The 11,039-nt window shown below is 50.7% G+C and overlaps 1 pseudogene; it reads right to left on the reverse strand.

Annotated features, from left to right (window-relative positions):
• Nucleotides 1-3,132: 3,132 nt before the first annotated feature.
• On the reverse strand, nt 3,133-5,281 carry LOC139048841 (uncharacterized; annotated as a pseudogene).
• Nucleotides 5,282-11,039: the final 5,758 nt, after the last annotated feature.

An 11,039-nucleotide genomic window follows, 5' to 3' on the forward strand; every position in this document is an offset into this window, starting at 1 on the left:
ACGTCACCTTAAAACATCGAAGTACACCAGCGAGCTATCGCCACAAACAACTCGGCAGACCAAATAACCACTTGGAAGCATCGATAAGCTTTGGTGCCCAAGACAAAGCGAAAAGACTGTAATTGCAGCTTCTAATACGGGATGTAAATTCCATGTAACGGATCAGGAAAACGAGTGGGTGTGAGTGCATTGCCACTTGCCCACTTGGTGTTGCATCTGATGAGCATTTATATGCCTTGCTGTTCGCTTGGGTCGTCGTCGACGTAGGTTGTCAGATTGAAGAGCGAGCTCGGACCAGATGCGGAGGTAGGGCATCCAAAGCTGGCCATGACGCGTATGGAACGTTTGAGGTGAGCTGGCTGGAACGAAGAAGTCCGGCGCAAACTGTCCATGTGACAGCAGTTTGGAAAACGAGCGGCTGCGAGGGCATTGTCCTTCGCGCGGCGTCACGCCCAAAAAAGCATAGCCTCCTTTGTAGACCCTCCCCGAATATCTAGACGGTAGCTGTTAGATGCTGGGGACGTATTCCCGGACGATCACTTTCGGTGATGTCGCTTTCGGTAAGCGCTTATTGGCTTGTTGAGCAAAACTTGATGAACTAATGGGCTGGATGAGCACTGCACCACGCGATGGCGACAGTATCGACGAAAGTGATCGTCCGAGAAGGTATCCTCTGCTGTGTGCCGCTGCGATATTTTAGAATTTCTCGTACTTTACTAAATTGACATACGCGGCCGGCGGGGGTATCGAGCGTTTGCCCCTAGCACAGCAGCCGGATTTTCTTACCGAGGAGTCTCAAGTATGGGGCCGCAAGCGGCCCATGTTGTTATACTGATTGTCACTCCCTCTCTTTGTAGTTAGCATGGATGCCTCGCTATAAGCCGTTGCGAGGACAGATTGCGCCAGCTGATATCAGCCGTAGAAAAACAACAAGGGATGTTCTGTAAAACAGCCGACACGAGTGATGACACGGTGGAAGCTAGTTCTGCCACTTTTCTACGCATATCTATCTGTGCCAAAGCGTTTAAGAGAGCTTTCTTTCTAAATAAGGATCTGCTAGAAGTAGCAGCTGCTGTTCGTCCCAGCATGAAAATAACTTCTGAGAAGATGAGTCTTTCGCTCAATACAGTGGCGGAATATATTTCAGGTGTCAGTGCGGACACTAAAAGTTGTCTTCATCGCTATGAACGAGAGCACCAACATTACCGACAAGACTCAATGAGACATTTTTATAAGAGGTGTTGACAGTAGTCTTAACAGCACGCATGAGCTGCTTGGCCATGTTTACATAGGAGGAACAGACTGATCCCGTCATTTTTGAGTGTTTGAAAAATTTGCGTAGCGGGCAAGATCTCGCTCGCTACTGAGGGCTCCCCACCAATAGTTGGACGCATGATTGAGCTCGTAGGTTGCCTGCGGGCAAAGCTCGCAACTCTCAATGTAAGAATTCTTGCATGTGGGCGCATACCGAAAGGTGCATAGTTAAACTTGCCAGCTTTCTAGTAGACTTTAGGAGAATAAAATTGGTAGGTGCCCTGTAGAACCACGTCCTAAGTGCTAAGTTTGGAAAGCGAATAGTGAATGTACACCAGGGGTGCTCACGATGCTATTCGGGCAGCCTTTTTGGGCGCTCAGGTCGCCCAGCCTGGATTTTCTTCAAATTTAACCCTATATCAATGTCCGCAGTTGCAATCAGGCATTTTCAACTTTGCTGATGAATTTCTGAGAGACTACCATCCGCAGGATAGCTTCACAAAAGCACTGCAAACTCTAGTACAAGAGGCAGCCAGCGCATGAGGTGGAAGCTAGTGTTCTCCCTTTTCGGCGCACATTAATCTTTGCGTAAGCATTTAAGAGAGCTTCCTTTTTCAATAAGGTGGACCTCATTCTAAAACATGCTTTTGAGTAGTCGCAAGTAGACTCCCGCTTTTTCTCCATGCGGCAGAACACTTGCGGTCGACGTATCTTTAAAGTGATTGGCGATGTTTGCAGAGTGCGCTTATTGTCGGTAGCTTCCTATGCACTCTGGTTTCTGCGCTTCATTCGCGTTCAAGCGAGACTTGCACGAAGGTCAATTCGTTCGCTGCTGCTGCCGCGATTTCTTACTCTAGCGTTCTATCAGCGAGTTTTTGCAGTAATCGAGCGATAGCTGTTCATGTTTGCCTCTGCGCGCGTGACACCGTGCTTGTTAATTTATATAGCAAGCGAATGCTGGCAAGTTTATACGGCCGATAAAACTAGTACGCTCACTTAGTGTAGCTATCTACTAATTTGCTATAAGAATCGGTGCTTCGTCTTTCGGCGAAACGGCGACTTTTTTATCAAAGAGGCGACATGCAGCTCAAGTTCAAGTAAAATAGGCTACTTCAAATTTTACTTCGATGGACTCAGCAGAAGCGGAATTATTGGCGATCAAACAGCGTCTTCGCTGCACTTCCGTTTCTTCTTCAAGGCATTGCACTGCCAAGGCTACGCCGGAGCGGGGCGTGTCCACAACGCTGCGCCTTTTAAATGTTACCCTGGCATGCAATTCGAATTCGCGTTCGGATATTAACGTAGAAGCCATTACAGATTTTGGCGCCAACGACGCGCCAAAGTTAAGTCAAACATGGTTGTCCTCAGCGGAAGACAACAAAATGGGGCTGAAGTGCTCACAGCAGCGTATGCCTGCAATGCCTAGATTACGCTTTTTTTTTTACCAAGCCCGCAGGGTGGTTCTGTAACCCTTTAAAGAACCATTTAGCGGTACCTTACAGAAGTTATTCGCTCTTGCACTAGTGATGCTGCTCAGTGTGCTTGATGATCCTGCTGTCATGTCTGTTTTGAACTGGTCAGAAAAAGAAGATATGCTGTGCTGCGAAGTGTTCCAGTACATGCCCCGAGGTGGTCAGCATCTTTATCATCCTGGCTACGCCCACTGCAGAGCAAAGGCCTATCGCATCCTCTTCCAACTACCCCGGTTATGTGATAATTGTGGCCATGTTGTACCTGCAAACGTCTTAATCTTATCCACCCACATAACTTTCTGCCATGCCCTGCTACGCTTCCCTTCGCTATGCGCCGAGGTAGTGCTGGTAAACTCTTTATTTCCCCCAAGAAGAAGGGAGCAGTCTGAGAATTGTTTGCGCTGGCTTAGAGGAGGTCGGCGGGGATGCCTTGGGATGCCACTGCCTGCATTGCGCGCTGCCTGAGCCGGCGTTGGTCTGCTGGCTCGCAGGCACGTAGGAGGGACTCCCATGACTCTGGGGTGTTCGCGTTGTCTGCGTTCTAATGCGAGCATGTCCACGTCATGTATATGAGACTGAAGTAGTAAAGGCAAGGCACAGAAGACCAGGACTTAGGAAGAAGAACACAAACGACAAGACCGGCGCCGGTCTTGTCGTTTGTGTTCTTCTTCCTAAGTCATGGTATTCTGCGCCTTGCCTTTACTACTTAAAGCATGAGCCAACTAGCCCAAGCAAGAGTTTTATATGAGACTGGCTGGAGCTGAGTGGTGCTTGCACCTACTGTGCAAAAGGGGGTGCGGGAAGCTGCCTGTTGTTAGATCGCGGTGTGCGTGAAGATGTATGCGTCTTCCAAGTCGATAGTACTTGAGGATATCCGTGTAAGTGGTTAGTAGAAAATCGTGGGTGATAATCGTCTCAGGGGAAGCGGGGCAGAGGGTCCTACACTCGGCTCCGCAGCTAAGATCTCGGGCAAGTGTCACCTGGCTGTTCCCGTTCAGCAACTCGTGGGCTGGAGCCCAAAGAAATAAGCGGGGGATGGAAGAAGGGGGAGCAGAAAGTGGAATGTGCAATGCCTGGCAAGAGATACGGCCGGCATCGTAGTTGCGGATCGCCTGTTGAGAGCCATTGATGTCGACTATGCTATTAGGATCAGTTAGTGCCTGTGTAATGGCAAGCTCTTCTGCATCGGTGACTCTTTCTGCGTGGCGAACGCTGCAGGCTGTGTACTAGCTATGGTGCAGGGCAAGGGCTACCACCACCATCGCTGTCTTCCAGGGATCGTAAGAGGCCTCCGCATATGTGACATGCCGACGTCCGCTGGATTGTTTTTCGAAATATACGCGCATGGTCAGCCCATCTCATGGCGCGGTGTTCCGGATGCATCCGTTTGAGAATGCGAGGGATGCGGAGATACTGATGATGTTCTGGTTTAAGGTAGATATAATTGGGAGCCGCTCTCGTTAATAAGGTCCCAACTTCCTGCAGCCCCTCTGGGCAGGCGTGTGTGAGTGAGAGCCGCTAGTATTGGGCGGTGAATGTAGCTTCAAACAGTTTGCCCACAATGTTAGAGATGCTGAGAGCCATATGCTTGTGATTAGCTGTAAACATTGCAAACCACAGGGCCGTCTTATATGCTTTTTCATGTGAAGCATCTAGTCTTTCACTTTCGGAGCAGTTAGACGTAGGTAAGGTGCAGAGTAGGTCATGCGGGAACAGATGAAGGCTTGAACGAGGTGCAAGAGGTTGCGCTCTGGCATACCTCGGTGCTCGCTGAAGACTCGTTTTAGTAGGCGTTCGTTCAGTGCCACCGACTGGTCAGTGTGCTGGAGTGACGTATTGTTACTGCCGTTTGCCTGTATATGTAGGCACAGAATCCTCATGTGATCTGTACGAGGGATGGGGTTGCCTTGCACGTGGAGGTTGATCTCAGGAAGTACCTTTGGTGGGCGTCGTCCTGGGGATGGGATGATGATACACTCTCACTTAGTCGCAGAGCACTTGAGGCAAGCCGTATCGAGAAAGTATCCGCCCCGATCGACGGTGGCCTGTAGAGTTTCTTCGATCTGCCCGTCACTGCACTTTGTAATCTAAAGAGTAAGATCTTCACCATAAAGGTAGTGGTGTATGCGGGGAACATCAGCCAGAAGCGTGGGCAGGCCTAGCAGTGCAACGTTGAAAAGCAGCAGTGAAAGCACGCAGCCTTGCGGCCTGCTGCGGTTGCCAGGATAGATGATGGAGGGATGTAGCATGATGGCGCGGAGTTGTATTTTGCGGTCATTGTGGAAGTTTAGGACGTGCGCATACGTGCAGTGTCCAACGCCGAGAATCTGGAGTTGTTGAAGAATCGCGTCGTGGTTGATGTTGCCGAAGGCCTTGGCAAGATAGAGGCCGACGATGACTTTCGTGTCTAATGTGCGACGCATGACGACCTGGTGATGGATAGGAAGCATAATGTCCGAGCCTCCTACGTGAGGGCGGAAGCCGAACATCGTTTCTAGTAGGAGGTGGTTGTCATCGATGTAGCGAAGGAGCCTGGTCTGGATAACGTATTCCATTACCTTCCCAACGCAGGATGTAATAGAGATAGGGCGGAGGTTGATGAAGGTGGGTACTTTTCCCGGCTTGGGGATGAAGAATAGCTTGGCGCATTTCCCTTCCTGCGGGATGGTACCGGTAGCCCGACACTCCTGAAGGTAGTCAGCGAGGGCGTGAATAGAGGCGACATCTAGATTACTAAGTATTGTTTTAGAGATGCGGTAACGGCCGGGTGCCGAGTTCATCTTGAGGCGATTGAGTTCTGCGTGGACTTCCGCTAAAGTGATTGGAAAGTCTAGACCAGGGTTGGCCAGGCCTTCATTGAGGGTGAGGGTGTGCTGGTTGAGGGTGTATGTAGGTGTCAGTGAGGCCTTCTTTGAGTTTACCTAGCTTGTCAGGATGCTGGTGAAAGATTCGCTCCAGTTGGCGTGTACGCATCTTGCCTCCAGCCAGGTCCAGTAGATGTCGGAAAAAGTTCCACATGTTACGAGCGCTAGGAGTGTTGTTCATCATGCCGCAAATGTTTTGTCAGCTCTGGTGGGCGAGTTCGATTTCATAAATTCCGAGGTTTCTGTGGGGGCGCACAAGCCGAAGGTGGATATCGCGGTCACATTTTTTAGTGGTGGGAAGGCCTTCGAGCGACTTCTTGAGCACCCAGAGAAGTGCATAGTAGTAGTAGCAGCCTGGAACTGAGTCTTCTAACTGAATGACTTGCGTGGCGTAAGACACTTGTTTGAGAATTTTGGTTATCCGTGTTTTTATGTCGGTAATGGCGGGAGGTGTGGCCAGCTTTTTCCTGTGCTTGCGAAATGAGTCCCAGTCAATTACTTCAGTTGGCTGCGTACGTTGCCTCATGGGCTCCTGTACCACGATCTCAAGCATGAAGTTATCGCTTCCAAAACTTTTGTCAGCATGAAGCCAGGCAGCAATAATTTCGGGCTCGTAAAGGCGAGTTATGGTGTTGTAACTCTGTGTAGGCCCGGACCGAGTCTAGTGGTGTAGGAGACGTACGTGATGAGCATGAGCTGGTGTATTTGCCGGTCATTTCAGAGGCGTCTGCCTTTAGCCGAGACGAAGCGTAACCCCAAGCGTGGTGATGCGCGTTGAAGTCACCGATGAAGGGGAGAGGCTGCCTTTGCGCTAGCTGCTGGGCTTTGAGAAAAAGGGGCCCCGAAACGTCCTTATGGGCCTCAGGAGGGCTGTAAACGTTAAGCACAGACTAATGCGACGTTCGCGTGAGGATCTAAGTAATATTTGTAAGCACGCGTGTTCGGGGAAAGGGGAGCTCAAATTGTGTTGGAGGACAGTCAGATTACGTTAGAAGAGAATGACCACCTGAGGCTTTACTCAATCAGATAGGTATGTACCGAAGCCGGAAAGTTGCTCCAGGCGATTACTCGCGGTGACGAAGCGCTGGAGAACCACGCTCGTACGTGCGAACCCATGGCAGTTTCACTGCCGAACGGTGGTGTTACCGGAGCTGATTGCATGTTTAGGTTGGAAAAGTTCTAGAGCTGGAGGGAGCGCGCCGTGGAGCCGGCGGGTTCAACGACCACTCGATGTCTTCCCTGGTCTTCTATGTTCTTGCATCTGGCCCCAATTTGTTGGGTGACCTGGGTGCCAATTGTGTGTAGTGAACGCTCGATCTGTGCTTCTTGAACCCTCATGTTCGTGTGACTGAGCTCGTATTTTTGGTCGAGTTTATCGAGACGCGCCTGCCAATCCTCCGGCTGGGGGTTGTTTTCTGCTGGAGCTGTGGGTTTGTGTGTGAATCGGCTGGAAGCTGTGATCTCCATACGTACCACCTAATGTTACATGTAGGGTGGGCAGAGGCGGGGTGTTTGAAGCGGTTCGTTTTTCGAGAGCCTCTACTTGGAGTGTGAGTTGTTGGATGACTGCTCTTAGTTCTACAATTGCTTTCTCTGTGTCTGCAGTACAGGGAGTCTCATCCTGCACACTCACCGGTTCTTGATGTTCTTGTTGGACGGGCGCAGATGGTGGTGGACGAGGTGGCAGCCGTAGAGGAGGAGAAGGGGCTCGGGGCTGCGGAATGACTGCAGGTGGCCCGTGACTACTCCGGGACAGAGTCCAAGACAGTCTCCGGTGAATAGCGGACTCTAGCGATGGAATGGAGCTCCAGCTGTTTCGGGGCTGCCACTGCTGGCTGCCGCAGCACTGCCACTCCCTTCGGCTCGTGTGCTGAAGCGTGACCTGCTTGGTAGGCTCTTGAGCTTGAGTCTGTTTGCCTCAGCTTGTCGGTGATTCTCCCACTGCCGGCGCTTGATGGTGTATGGAATACCGTAGACTTACTTGCATCGGCTGTCGCCCGTGAAATGTCACACATCGCATAGGCGACAGGTTGGCTTGCATGTGTGGGTGTTTCGCAAATTTGATAGATCGCAGCCTCTACATTCGCTTGTTGGGCTAGCACCGCATAGGCGACAGGTTGGTTTGCATGTGTGGGCATTTCGCGAACTTGATAGCTCGCAGCCTATACATTAGATAGTTGGGCTAGCACAGACGTCGGGTTGATGACCGAGCTCACCACAGTGGTAGCACACTTCGTACTTCTTCTCCTCTGTGTCGACTTTTGCAGAAGTGGACTGAGGTCGGCACTTTCGGCTGAGCGAACATGATAAGTACCGCGGTGGTGTTTCCGAGCCACGGAAAGTCCACAATGGGTGTGTTCAGGTTATCTTGTAATTCTGCTGGAATTGTACCTAGGTTCAGTAAGAGATCGACGCCGCAAATCATGCCGTGGCCCTGGCTATCGTCTGGAGCACAGTAGACCGACAGCTCGTGCCCCTTGTCGATGTGGATCGCTTTGAGTCTTAGGACTCGTTCAGTTTTTCCGACGTCTGGAGTGCAGCACGCGAAGGTGTTCTGAATTAAGTTAGCTTGTATTAGGTCTTCGTGACGCACAGCATCCCTGGTGCATCGGGCAGCCGTGCAGATCGCTTCCAGTAGTTGGCTGGCAGAAATCTTTGAGAGAAGCAGTCCGTCGTGGTGGGCGCACAAACAACTTGAGAGCGTTGTTGGGTAAGCGATGCTGGATCGAAGCTACAGGATTCTTGGCTAGAAAGTGTCCTCGCTGCCGAGACGTTGGTTCAGATGCCACCTTCCACGCTGGTACAACCGAGGCCTGGCCATTCTTGATTTGGGGTAGTTGATCCAACTGCCTGGAGCTTGTGAACCTGTAACTGGACGCTAATTCTTCATGAGAAATGGGAATTCTCTCTACGGCCACCTTCATGGTGCACTACGGCGCGTGGGGTTGGTCGACGGCACGGCGCAGCTGGCAGGCGAGGAGCTGTGACGCGGAGCTTCGTAAACTTCGGGGCGGCGTGGTAGACCGAACGAGGCATCCGGGGTGGAAGTGGGTAAACCTGGCCTAAAAAGGTCACTCGACATCGTTCGTACTTCTGGCCTGTGTATCTGGATTCCTCGCTTTGTTAGGAAGTGGGCGATCTTGACGAAAGTACCCTAGCATCTCAGTGCCCGGGGTGTAGCGAAGAAGTCAGCGCAACCCATGTGAAGTGTGTCCGTCGTCGCTCACGCACAGTGCACCCTTCCCCCTGTCACTGCATGACTACCTCGATATGGACGGAATGGACAGCGCACGATTCGGCACACACTTTCGCTTCGAGAAACATGATGTGCGAAGGTCGCAGCGTGCACTGCTGCCGCAGGAAGTTTTCAACGCCACAATACGTTAACATTCCAGGGTTTTAGAGAATCTGCCTATCGCTGCAACGGCTGACATATCCAAACAGGATATGGCAGGCGCCGGTAGGTGGGTGCGTATTTGTGGCGCCGGCTACCCCTCTCCTCTTACATGATAGTTATTATCGCCGTAAAGTTGTCAACAGTCCGAAAACTGGACTAATAAACACATCAACGTACATTCATGTAATAAGACTCAGAACTGCAATATAAATAAATGTCCATGCAAAAGAAGAGTTCACATAGCGTAAGTGCCAAGAAAATCGAAGTGTTCACACGCACAACATGAGTCCACACAAGTAAATGTTCACAAAGGATGTTCAAACACAAGATCTTTGGTAGTTGCGAATTAGGTCCCTCTTGAACACCGCACTCTAAATACATCAAATATAAGGGCTACATGAACACGAACATAAAATGAACACGTACTTAAGGGTGCCGGTTAATAATGAAAATGCCAGCAATAACTTTTGTATGACCTAGCATCTTTGTGATACAATAAAAGAGGTTTATTACACTAGAGGCCGATGATTCGTAGCGCGCATCACCGAGCACAGTCAGCTCGAGCACAGCCGAGCTTCTTCGGCACGTGATGCTGTTGGAAATCATGCTGCCTACGTCCAGGCGTTAGCCTTCATAACAACGGCCCCATCGGAAAAAGAAGCCATCCGTTCGACTTAGTCTGAGGTGAGGCCGCAGAATGATAATAGGAATTGAGCCGCCTGCCGTGGACAACTTCGCGATTACGACGAGGCATGCCAGACAGTGGTGCGAGTTGCTCTATGAGGTAGTTGACGGGAGAAGTTCGCTGAATAATTCGGTGTGGTCCATCGTATTTAAGAAGATGTTTTAAAGCGAGTCCTGCTTTGCGGTTCGGCACAGACAACAAAATGAGGGTTCCTAGTAGCAAGCTTGGAGTTGACTTGCGAGTATTGTGTTTTAATTTTAGGCGATTGTGATTTCCCGAAGTCAAGCGGCGGGCCAACTGACGACATTCTTACAGCGTCTAAGATTAGCAGGCATTCTGATGAGTCTGGATTGTAGGGCAGGGTACTGATTGTACGGGAAGGATGACGGCCATAAAGAATATAGAAGGAGGAGAAACCGGTAGTGGCTTGCGTTTAGATATTGTAGGCGTATGTTACGAACGGAAAACTATATTTAGGTCCCGATTGCAGTGCTCGGAAGCGATGTACCCAGCGATCATGTCACCAAGGGTGCAATTAAAGCTTTGCGAGGCACAATTGGCTTGCGGGGGGTAGGCGGTACATGTGCGATGAACAATAGCGCATTCAGCAAGCGATTTTTCAATGACTTCAAACAGGAAGGCGTGGCATCGGTCGCGCAAGTGTTCACGGGTGCCTCCATAACGAAGCACGACACGGCGCAAATTAAAAGCAGCAATTGCTTGCTCTGTAGCAGCTGGGCGGGCAGCACTCTCTGCAGAGCGTCTTAAGTGGGACGGCTACCATAATCCACTGGTTGCCGGATGTATACAAAGAAAGGGGCCCATATAGATCGACACCGACTCTAACGAAAGGTTCAGCTGGGCACGGCAGGGGTTGGAGTTCACCGGCTGGGAGGTGCGGGGTATATTGCGTTGCTGATATTCATGGTAAGAGCGGGTGAAGTTCCGAACCAAGGTGTACATCCTCCACCAGAAGTAGCGGTGGCAAAGTCGCTCATACGTCGGGAAAAGGCCGGCGTGGAAACACAGGGAGTCCAAGTGGAACGCGGAACAGATCTCTGATCTCAAGGTGTAACGATCCACCCCAGGTCGTGAACAACGGAGGGCAACGGAGGGCATAGCGGTTCCACAGCCACCGTAGTCCTCCATAAAGCAAGCAACAAAATCCCAACAAAGAAAGGCGTCAGGCAGGGAGATACGATCTCTCCAATGTTATTCACAGCATGTTTACAGGAGGTATTCAGAGACCTGTATTGAGAAGAATTGGGGATAAAAGTTAATGGAGAGTACCTTAGTAACTTGCGATTCGCTGATGATATTGCCTTGCTTAGTAACTCAGGGGACCAATTGCAATGCATCCTCACTGA

Source organism: Dermacentor albipictus, chromosome 8 (genome assembly GCF_038994185.2).
Source record: "Dermacentor albipictus isolate Rhodes 1998 colony chromosome 8, USDA_Dalb.pri_finalv2, whole genome shotgun sequence".
NCBI classification, from domain to species: domain Eukaryota; kingdom Metazoa; phylum Arthropoda; class Arachnida; order Ixodida; family Ixodidae; genus Dermacentor; species Dermacentor albipictus.